An 11,367-nucleotide genomic window follows, 5' to 3' on the forward strand; every position below is an offset into this window, starting at 1 on the left:
TCTTATCAAGGAGACCAATTTGGTCATCCTCTGTCGCAAACAATTTCGGGAATTTTCGTAAAACTCCTCTCAGTGCCTTCCTATCCGCCTGTGCAACATGTTGCAAATCAAGTGCTGAAATTAATTTTTCCACTTCCTCTACATTCTGTGCAACATTTCTCGTTTCGTATTGTACTTTGGATGGTGTTTTAGTGTTCAACATATTCAGTGCACTACATTGTGCAGTGACGGCTGGCGTCTCAGCTGACTCATGGTGAAAGATTTCTGTGTCCTCCACCATGGTTCCCTGAGATACCCTATCACCTGCCCTGAAGCGAAAAGTCTTATGTGAAAGATTGACAACTGGAATGAGTGCACCTTTATCGAGCACTACAACTAAGTGATGAGGAATTAATAAACTATCACATCTCCCAGCCACCTGAAGGGTGGTACCTGGTTGTATGTGACGTCCCACGGCTACTTTAATAAATTTAACAGAATGTGGTGGGCAACTCTGTTTGGTCAATGCATGCAATGCGCATGACCTCTTAACTGTGTCTGGAAGAGACTTAAAAATCAATTTTGGATAGTGCGCATTATATTTCAGCTTCCTCTTAATTGAAGCTACAACTGGAGGATGGTCGATCATCTCCACTGGGTAGGAAGTCTGTCCCAACTGCAACCTGCAGTTCCTCGCCCCTTTTTGAGCAGACAAGGAATAATTAAATCGCGACAGAAAATCAGTTCCCATTAAGATGTGACCAGGAAAATCAAGGTTCTCTACGATCGTACATGTGTGAGGCTGCAATTCCCCATCAATCTCAAAATTAACTGTACCTTGACCTACGATCTCAATCTTTTCCCCATTGACTGCTGTTAATGTCTTTGCGCAACGTTTAAGACGTGCATTCTTAAAATTGCTGAAGGCTGACTTTTTAATTACTGTTGCCTGGCTTCCTGTATCAACCAAAGCTGTCAATCTCACACCTTCCACTTTCACCTCAAAAGTAGGCCTACCATCACTAGGAGCCTGCTTTCATGCTTTCGTAGGAGTGACTTCGCAATCCCTCTGTATATGCCCGCGCTTCCAGCAGGAGTAACACCTCCGCGGATCTCTGTTGGTACCCCGCGCAGGATGGCTCGAACTTGCAGCTGAGGGCTGCTTCCCGCCTGATGAACCCGCGCCACAGTTCCTTGGCTTGGCTCCCTCGCCTTTACTTAACGCCTCTACGTATGGCGACAACTGAGTGCCCGGCGTCTCCGTGCTCATCTGCCTGTCTAAGGCTGTGGCGGCCTGGGGTTGGGGTTGAGGTATGGTGTGGGTGGCCTGGGGTTGGGGTGTGGATGGAGGTTGGGGTTGAGGTATGGTGTGGGTGGCCTCGGGTTGGGGTGTGGATTGAGGTTGGGGTTGAGGTATGGTGTGGGTGGCCTGGGGTTGGGGTGTGGATGGAGGTTGGGGTTGAGGTATGGTGTGGGTGACCTCAGGCTGGGGTGTGGATTGGGGTTGGGGTGGGTATGGGGTGGCCTGGGGCTGGAATGGGTATGGGTATGGGGTGGCCTGGGGTTGGAATGGGTATGGGTATGGGGTGGCCTGGGGTTGGTATGGGTATGGGGTGGCCTGGGGTTGGTATGGGTATGGGGTGGCCTGGGGTTGGTATGGGTATGGGGTGGCCTGGGGTTGGAATGGGTATGGAGTGGCCTGGGGTTGGGGGAAGGGTTGGTATGGGAACTGAGGATGGGGTTGGTATGGGAATTGAGGATGGGGTTGGTATGGGAATTGAGGATGGGGTTGGGGTTGTTGTAGTGACGGATGAGGTGTACCTAGGTGGTCCCCAGTGGTGTCGGAAGAGGTGCTGTCCTCTACACTTCCACTTCCACTCCCACTGGTCCCCACTGACTGGTCATTATCTGGGTTAAACATTTTCTGTGATTCCTGGTGTGCCACGTCTTCTAAACTACCCTTTAGTACACCCTCGACCCGGACTCACTACAACCGTGATCTTATACAAAATAAAAAAATCACAACTCTATTCTAAGAGAAAACTACTAGATTCCCAAAATAGGAAATACAACGATTTATCGAGAGAATCGCTGAAGTGAATCCAATGAATGAGTGTCTGCCCCGCACTCGTGTCTGCCCGTGAAATATCCCGCAGTTCTATTGCTGAAACCTAAGTCCTTTACGTTAAAAAAAATTAAATAATCTAATTTATATAAAACAATTTAAATAATAACGCAACTAACGCACAGCACTCGTGATGGATTAATAAAGAATATTTACTGTACTTGAATACTAAACGCGCTTGAAGTGAGCAGCGTGGCCACTGATGACTGATGGAGCGGGACCAGCTGCGCTGAAAAAAAACTAAGTCCCGCGCTTTTTCGCTTAAACGCTGAAAAATCAAAATTTTTGTTCTGAAGGAAAATAACTAGTTTTACGTTAATAAACCGCTCTAGCGATTGATATAGACACCCAGGACCTATATATGCTTACCAAAAATTGAATTTTTATCAAAACTGCGTTTTTACTCAATTGCTGGACTCTGCCAATTTTTCTGACTCCGAGGGAAAAAAAAATTTCTATCACCCCAAATATCACAAAACTCCTTTAATTCACAAAAATTTGGGTTTCTCGTTTCCAGATATAAATACGTTATTATTTACTGACGTATACAGAACAATACTGACACTTCGGGCGGTTTCAACACTCACTAATTCGAATTTTCGTCAAAATCAGAGATTTTCACCTCAAATGGACTCTGACAAAATTACAACACGATTTTCTCGAAAAATAACTAAATTCGGCAAAAAAATGTAATTATCACTGTTTAATGCTTACGGACAGAATTACGTCCCTTGCGCGCACTAGAGAGTAATACTGACTCTAGGATATACACGAAAGCTGAAAATTAGAATTTCCGCCAAAAAGTCAGATTCTAGCCCAAGCTGGACTTAGAAAATTTTCCACCTACGTTTCTACTGAAAACAGAATTCTAAGTCTACAAACACAATTCTACCGTCTTACTGGTAAAAACTAGAAAATATCATCCGCATCGACTGGAGAATCCTAATGACGCCCAGAACATACACGTGACCCACGAATACAAATTAATTACAGTTAACGACTTTCCGACGTTGACTTAGCCGAAAACTTATCCCAAAATACTTAGAAATATACCACGGACTCTATTAAGCATTTACACGCAACTTATTATCCCTTAAACTCCTTCACTTATCTATCGTGACCGACATATAGCCCTAAGTCCAGAGGATTAACAACGCCTCTGACTTAGACTAATAGAAGAGGGAATAACAAAACTTAACGTACGCACTTAGCCCAATATGCAAGAAAACGCTACACTTGGGAAAAATTTTAACCGGGGATTGAATTTAGGGGAAAAAATTAATCTAGAACAACGCAAATAAACGGAAATTACTTTATAAATTTAAGTATACTTAATTCAAAAATGCACTCGACTTAATCATATAATTGTTCCTACCGGCTCGCCGTACCACACCTAGCCTAGAGGCCACACCATCTAGGTTCCAACAGAGCGACACGCAGCTTTCAGCAACAATTATGACTAGGGACGACTCAACCTCCACTAAGTGTGCGATCACTTAGTTGTTGAATCGCTGCTAGGTAGTTTACTAGTCCGTCCCTCGGAGGCCGCAACGCCCTTCACGGAGTTCCGTTTTTCCTAGCGTTTTGGGTCGTCTAATAACGCCCTCGGACTATCTACTGGCGTCCCACAGATATATCCGCCCCCGACAGCCCTCAAGGAACTGCTGTTGAGAGTATGGCGGCTCCCAACACCTCTGAATTAATTGCAATGGGTCGAGTATGGTACCCAGTCCAATCAACTCGGAGCGGTCTCCTTTTCAATAAATCTATTTTAACAGCCTAATCTTACTAACTAACCTTAATCATATCAGCCCGCATGACCCAAGATTCGCCAATCCCCACTCAAACGCACTTGTGGGGCGCACTGCTAATCCTGGCCCGCGGCTGTCTCCTTAGCATCCGCGCACGTGTTCGAACGGCTAGACGCGTGAGCCTTTCAACAATTTCAAACAAAATTGTTGAAACCACCGCTGTGCACCATTGTAACACGGGTTTGGAGTTCCTCTCTCTACTTCCTTCTTTCTTTGCCCTCTACCCGTATTCTTACTTTTATTTCTAAACCAAGGGACTCCAAAACTTTTAACAAAGCCAACTCCACGCCACGTGGTCCTAAGACGATTGACCGACTTAGGATTCTACACCCAGTATGACGTGACCTAAGCTCTGAACAAAACCCTAGAGTCACCTCTGCTGCCACCACCAGACCAGTAATACAAGAGCAATGATCGAGGTCTGGATCGATCACGCTAATTAATCAACCTAGGGGCTTGATCCCCACTATATACGATGACCTTGAGTGTGGAATAAATTACACGGTAATGATAATTCCGATTCGATGTTAGAATCGGCGCCCAATACAACTCTGCCTCGTGTGGACCACGTGACCAGGACAAGTATACACATAACCAAATGGAGACAATAAAAATGCAAATTATTAACAAATTTAATTTATTAAAAGAAAACTAAAACAAAATCTAAATAGGTTCACTCCCTATCACTTTAACACTCCCTACTTGACCTGAGTGGCAAATGAGAAGACTATCCCTATAATTAACAATAGCAACTATACCTTGGGCGACCACAGCTCTAGGTGTTGGGGCTGGTCTTGGGGAGAGGTAAGATGGTTTGTACCTCTCCCAGCTGCTCGGCAGATCACACTGATTTTTTCCTTGTCTGGACTACCCCAGACAGAGTATTGTATCCTTCCACCTAGTCAAAGTCCTACCCAGTTACTAGCAAGGTTTAAGTTATAACAATTAACCTCTGTTGTACTTAATTGATCCAGACTGGTTGAATTATTTTACTGAATTAAATTACAAACATCTAACGGCAGAGCTGTTCCCGATCCCCAAAAATGGTTATTAAAACTTTGAGAAATAGTAGACCTGTCAACCCCTGATGACCTATGACCGCCGGTCACTCCGCCTTAAAAGTTAGATCTGATTCGTGACGTCACTGATGGTGACAAACTCAATAATTAGAATACTCTTGATATTGTATCCAGTACTATTATACAATACAATTTTAATGCAAAATGAATAAAGGCTAATTTTCTCTAAATTACTGAATACTATAGGATGATTCATTATACGCAGCTATGAACAAAGCGTTGGTTATTTCCACCGCGAATTCCCCTGGGGGTCAGGTCACCATGCGGCTCAGCTTCCCATTCTCTTTTGTCGATAAACCCCTCTGGATAATTCTTACAACAGCCTAGTTTGTTACAAACACAGTAGGCCAGGGTGACAACACTCACCCTCTCACCAACACAGTAGGCCAGGGAGGCAACACTCACCCTCTCACCAACACAGTAGACCAGGGAGACAACACTGACCCTCTCACCAACACAGTAGACCAGGGAGACAACACTGACCCTCTCACCAACACAGTAGGCGAGGGTGACAACACTCACCCTCTCACCAACACAGTAGGCCAGGGAGACAACACTGACCCTCTCACCAACACAGTAGACCAGGGTGACAACACTCACCCTCTCACCAACACAGTAGGCCAGGGTGACAACACTCACCCTCTCACCAACACAGTAGGCCACGGAGGCAACACTCACCCTCTCACCAACACAGTAGGCCAGGGTGACAACACTCACCCTCTCACCAACACAGTAGGCCAGGGGTGACAACACTGACCCTCTCACCAACACAGTAGACCAGGGAGACAACACTGACCCTCTCACCAACACAGTAGACCAGGGAGACAACACTGACCCTCTCACCAACACAGTAGACCAGGGAGACAACACTGACCCTCTCACCAACACAGTAGACCAGGGTGACAACACTCACCCTCTCACCAACACAGTAGGCCAGGGTGACAACACTCACCCTCTCACCAACACAGTAGGCCACGGAGGCAACACTCACCCTCTCACCAACACAGTAGGCCAGGGTGACAACACTCACCCTCTCACCAACACAGTAGACCAGGGTGACAACACTGACCCTCTCACCAACACAGTAGGCCAGGGTGACAACACTCACCCTCTCACCAACACAGTAGACCAGGGTGACAACACTGACCCTCTCACCAACACAGTAGGCCAGGGAGGCAACACTGACTCTCTCACCAACACAGTAGGCCAGGGTGACAACACTGACCCTCTCACCAACACAGTAGGCCAGGGAGACAACACTCACCCTCTCACCAACACAGTAGGCCAGGGAGGCAACACTCACCCTCTCCCCAACACAGTAGGCCAGTGAGGCAACACTCACCCTCTCACAAAACACAGTAGGCCAGGGAGGCAACACTGACCCTCTCACCAACACAGTAGGCCAGGGAGGAAACACTCACCCTCTCACCAACACAGTAGGCCAGGGAGGCAACACTCACCCTCTCACCAACACAGTAGGCCAGGGAGGCAACACTCACCCTCTCACCAACACAGTAGGCCAGGGAGACAACACTGACCCTCTCACCAACACAGTAGGCCAGGGAGGCAACACTGACCCTCTCACCAACACAGTAGGCCAGGGAGGCAACACTGACCCTCTCACCAACACAGTAGGCCAGGGAGGCAACACTCACCCTCTCACCAACACAGTAGACCAGGGAGGCAACACTGACCCTCTCACCAGCACAGTAGGCCAGGGAGGAAACACTCACCCTCTCACCAACACAGTAGGCCAGGGAGGCAACACTGACCCTCTCACCAACACAGTAGGCCAGGGAGGAAACACTCACCCTCTCACCAACACAGTAGGCCAGGGAGGCAACACTGACCCTCTCACCAACACAGTAGGCCAGGGAGACAACACTGACCCTCTCACCAACACAGTAGGCCAGGGAGGAAACACTCACCCTCTCACCAACACAGTAGGCCAGGGAGACAACACTGACCCTCTCACCAACACAGTAGGCCAGGGAGGAAACACTCACCCTCTCACCAACACAGTAGGCCAGGGAGGCAACACTGACCCTCTCACCAACACAGTAGGCCAGGGAGTAAACACTCACCCCTCTCACCAACACAGTAGGCCAGGGAGGCAACACTGATCCTCTCACCAACACAGTAGACCAGGGAGACAACACTGACCCTCTCACCAACACAGTAGGCCAGGGAGGCAACACTCACCCTCTCACCAACACAGTAGGCCAGGGAGGCAATACTCACCCTCTCACCAACACAGTAGGCCAGGGAGGCAACACTCACCCTCTCACCAACACAGTAGGCCAGGGTGATCACACTCACCCTCTCACCAACACAGTAGGCCAGGGTGACAACACTCACCCTCTTACCAACACAGTAGGCCAGGGAGGCAACACTCACCCTCTCACCAACACAGTAGGCCAGGGTGACCACACTCACCCTCTCACCAACACAGTAGGCCAGGGTGACAACACTTACCCTCTCACCAACACAGTAGGCCAGGGTGACAACACTCACCCTCTCACCAACACAGTGGGCCAGGGTGACAACACAGACCCTCTCACCAACACAGTAGGCCAGGGAGGCAACACTCACCCTCTCACCAACACAGTAGGCCAGGGAGGCAACACTCACCCTCTCACCAACACAGTATGCCAGGGTGACAACACTCACCCTCTCACCAACACAGTAGACCAGGGTGACAACACTGACCCTCTCACCAACACAGTAGGCCAGGGTGACAACACTCACCCTCTCACCAACACAGTAGACCAGGGTGACAACACTGACCCTCTCACCAACACAGTAGGCCAGGGAGGCAACACTCACCCTCTCACCAACACAGTAGGCCAGGGTGACAACACTGAACCTCTCACCAACACAGTAGGCCAGGGAGACAACACTCACCCTCTCACCAACACAGTAGGCCAGGGAGGCAACACTCACCCTCTCCCCAACACAGTAGGCCAGGGAGGCAACACTCACCTTCTCACAAAACACAGTAGGCCAGGGAGGCAACACTGACCCTCTCACCAACACAGTAGGCCAGGGAGGAAACACTCACCCTCTCACCAACACAGTAGGCCAGGGAGGCAACACTCACCCTCTCACCAACACAGTAGGCCAGGGAGGCAACACTCACCCTCTCACCAACACAGTAGGCCAGGGAGACAACACTGACCCTCTCACCAACACAGTAGGCCAGGGAGGCAACACTGACCCTCTCACCAACACAGTAGGCCAGGGAGGCAACACTGACCCTCTCACCAACACAGTAGGCCAGGGAGGCAACACTCACCCTCTCACCAACACAGTAGACCAGGGAGGCAACACTGACCCTCTCACCAACACAGTAGGCCAGGGAGGAAACACTCACCCTCTCACCAACACAGTAGGCCAGGGAGGCAACACTGACCCTCTCACCAACACAGTAGGCCAGGGAGGAAACACTCACCCTCTCACCAACACAGTAGGCCAGGGAGGCAACACTGACCCTCTCACCAACACAGTAGGCCAGGGAGACAACACTGACCCTCTCACCAACACAGTAGGCCAGGGAGGAAACACTCACCCTCTCATCAACACAGTAGGCCAGGGAGACAACACTGACCCTCTCACCAACACAGTAGGCCAGGGAGGAAACACTCACCCTCTCACCAACACAGTAGGCCAGGGAGGCAACACTGACCCTCTCACCAACGCAGTAGGCCAGGGAGGAAACACTCACCCCTCTCACCAACACAGTAGGCCAGGGAGGCAACACTGACCCTCTCACCAACACAGTAGACCAGGGAGACAACACTGACCCTCTCTCCAACACAGTAGGCCAGGGAGGCAACACTCACCCTCTCACCAACACAGTAGGCCTGGGAGGCAACACTCACCCTCTCACCAACACAGTAGGCCAGGGAGGCAACACTCACCCTCTCACCAACACAGTAGGCCAGGGAGGCAACACTCACCCTCTCACCAACACAGTAGGCCAGGGTGACAACACTGACCCTCTCACCAACACAGTAGGCCAGGGTGACAACACTCACCCTCTCACCAACACAGTAGGCCAGGGTGACAACACTCACCCTCTTACCAACACAGTAGGCCAGGGAGGCAACACTCACCCTCTCACCAACACAGTAGGCCAGGGTGACCACACTCACCCTCTCACCAACACAGTAGGCCAGGGTGACAACACTTACCCTCTCACCAACACAGTAGGCCAGGGTGACAACACTCACCCTCTCACCAACACAGTTGGCCAGGGTGACAACACAGACCCTCTCACCAACACAGTAGGCCAGGGAGGCAACACTCACCCTCTCACCAACACAGTAGGCCAGGGAGGCAACACTCACCCTCTCACCAACACAGTAGGCCAGGGTGACAACACAGTAGACCAGGGAGACAACACTGACCCTCTCAACAACACAGTAGGCCAGGGAGGCAATACTCACCCTCTCACCAACACAGTAGGCCAGGGTGACAACACTCACCCTCTCACCAACACAGTAGGCCAGGGAGGAAACACTCACCCTCTCACCAACACAGTAGGCCAGGGAGACAACACTCACCCTCTCACCAACACAGTAGGCCAGGGAGGAAACACTCACCCTCTCACCAAAACAGTAGGCCAGGGTGACAACACTCACCCTCTCACCAACACAGTAGGCCAGGGAGACAACACTGACCCTCTCACCAACACAGTAGACCAGGGTGACAACACTGACCCTCTCACCAACACAGTAGACCAGGGTGACAACACTCTCCCTCTCACCAACACAGTAGGCTTGGGAGACAACACTGACCCTCTCACCAACACAGTAGACCAGGGAGGCAACACTCACCCTCTCACCAACACAGTAGGGCAGGGAGGCAACACTCACCCTCTCACCAACACAGTAAGCCAGGGTGACAACACTGACCCTCTCACCAACACAGTAGGCCAGGGAGGCAACACTCACCCTCTAACCAACACAGTAGGCCAGGGAGGCAACACTCTCCCTCTCACCAACACAGTAGGCCAGGGAGGCAACACTCACCCTCTCACCAACACAGTAGGCCAGGGTGACCACACTCACCCTCTCACCAACACAGTAGGCTAACACAGGTAATATACCTACTATATACATGCCTCACCTGTGACAGAAAAAAACATGTTTTTTGAGAAACCGGGCCATCTGTTGGTCGTAAGACCAACACATGCAGAAATCTCCGAAAGATCTTCACCTATTGCTTTGAAATTTTGACACAGCTTTCCATTCAAATACATGCAGGTTTTTATATTTACCATACTGTTCATATTGTGAGAATAGTTTTTGTATTTTTTCATTGTTTTTCATTTCGTTTTTTAACTGTTCTACTTATTTTTCAGTGATGCCTGAAAACTTAATACGATCATCAGATGTTCCCACTTTTCTGACGGGAACATCAAATCATTTGAGAACGCATCGGACGAGGTAGTGAGGAATGGTGGGGAAGGACGAGGGGATATGAATTTGGAATGGTGGGGAGGACAAGAGGACTAGAGAGGGGAATGGTGGGGAGAACGATGGGATTGTGTTTGGGGTAATGGTGGGAAGGACATGGCGATAGGGGAGTGGAAGATGTTTGGGACGAAGGAATGGAGGGTGGAGAGTTGCGGGAGGACAAGAGAGCAGTAAAGTGGGAGATGATGGGGAGGACGAGGGGACGGGGAAGGGGAATAATGTTGGAGAGGACGAGGGGACGGGGAAGTGTAGCATGGTGAGGAGGAGGAGGGGGACGAGCGGAATGGAGAATGGTGGGAGGACAAGGAAACCGTTGAGTGGAGGATGGTGGGGAGGACAAGGGGACAGGGGAGGAAGGAATGATGGGGAGGACAGGAGTACGGGTTAGTTAAGTATAGTGGGGAGGACGAGTGGACAGGGGAAGTGGGGAATGGTGGGGAGGACGAGGGGGCAGGAGAGGGGGGAATGGTGGGGGAGGATGACGACACAAAGGAATGGTTGGGAGGAGTATGGGATGGGATGGGATGGGATGGGATGGGAGAGGTAGACTAGTGGAAAGGTCAGGAAGGACAGGGAAGGGTTGCTGCGACGTTGTTGAGCCAAAGCAATGCGTGGCCGGGTACAGCCAGTCTATATATATTTTTAAATACCTATTAAATAGATGCCACATCTGTGACAGGTAAAAACCTGTTTTTTTACAAAACAAAAGCACCATATGTTGCATGTAATAGCAACACATTCTATACTAAATATGTTACAATTCCATTTCAATGTTTCCAATTTCATTGATAACTTGAATTTTCATAGATTTCGATCTATTTTGACTTTTATATAATTATTTTGTGTGGCATTGCGTTAGAATTGAGCTGTGTTGTTTACCATACCATTCATTT

This window comes from Procambarus clarkii, chromosome 17, assembly GCF_040958095.1.
Source record: "Procambarus clarkii isolate CNS0578487 chromosome 17, FALCON_Pclarkii_2.0, whole genome shotgun sequence".
Taxonomy (NCBI): Eukaryota; Metazoa; Arthropoda; class Malacostraca; order Decapoda; family Cambaridae; genus Procambarus; species Procambarus clarkii.